We start from the raw sequence: 814 nt of genomic DNA on the forward strand, positions 1-814 counted from the left end.
AAAAAAAAAAAAAAAAAAAAAAAAAAAAAAAAAAAAAAAAAAAAAAAAAAAAAAAAAAAACCTAAGGCAAAATCATGCATTCTAACCTTTTAATATGAAAATTAAATAGGAAAAATTAGAGAAAATCTTAACATCTTAATTAACTCATTCAATTTTTCAATCTAAGATGAACTTTGCCCCTCCTTTCCTTTCTGCATCCTACCTAATCTACCGCCTTCTAAACAAATATAGTATCCAGCTTTCCGTAAGAGCGATGAAGACAGAGCATGATACAACAATTCTTCGCAAGAGACCAAGACTCAAACGCATTCGCAACGGATCACAGATCGAGAACAAGAAATAGATCACCAATTGTAAATTCGCGGTCTAACCTAAACAAATATTCCAAACAAAGACAAACGCATTTAATACCAACATTCAGACTTCCAATCCAAACATCACCGCTCCAGATGGAGTTTCCAAGGATAGGACAACAAAATTCAATTCATAACACTAATTACAAATGAATTTCTTCATTAAAAATCCATTCCAGCTTATTTCAATCAAAAGATTCACCTATAATCACAAATTCCAGATCCGCAACAAACAAGGAATTAAAAAGCAAAGCAAGCATCTGCTACCGATACATATTGAGAATACACGGATCAAAACAAACTTCTAATCAAAGAAAACTCGTAAGCGAAAGCGAGTGAAAGAGAGAGAGGATTTACCGATCAAATGATTTTTGGTTCTTCTGATGGTGAGAGAGAGAGACAGCAAGAGAGAGAGGAGGAGATTTGAATTCTTGAAGAATTGGTTATATATATAGAGAGAG

At 32.8% G+C, this 814-nt stretch overlaps 1 protein-coding gene across 4 annotated transcripts in view; it reads right to left on the bottom strand.

Moving 5' to 3' along the window:
• Positions 1 to 814, bottom strand: part of LOC111437642 (glycine-rich protein A3-like) — a 2,691-nt gene extending 1,877 nt beyond the window's left edge. For 2 of the 4 annotated variants that reach the window (XM_023075708.1, XM_023075707.1), the window contains exon 1: positions 203 to 343. The gene's annotated coding sequence lies outside the window, so the exon portion shown is untranslated. Of the gene's footprint in view, positions 1 to 202; positions 344 to 555; positions 575 to 710 lie in introns of those variants that run through there. The other 2 variants (XM_023075706.1, XM_023075709.1) reach the window with 2 other exon arrangements.

Source organism: Cucurbita moschata, unplaced genomic scaffold (assembly GCF_002738365.1).
Source record: "Cucurbita moschata cultivar Rifu unplaced genomic scaffold, Cmos_1.0 Cmo_Scf00064, whole genome shotgun sequence".
Taxonomy (NCBI): Eukaryota; Viridiplantae; Streptophyta; class Magnoliopsida; order Cucurbitales; family Cucurbitaceae; genus Cucurbita; species Cucurbita moschata.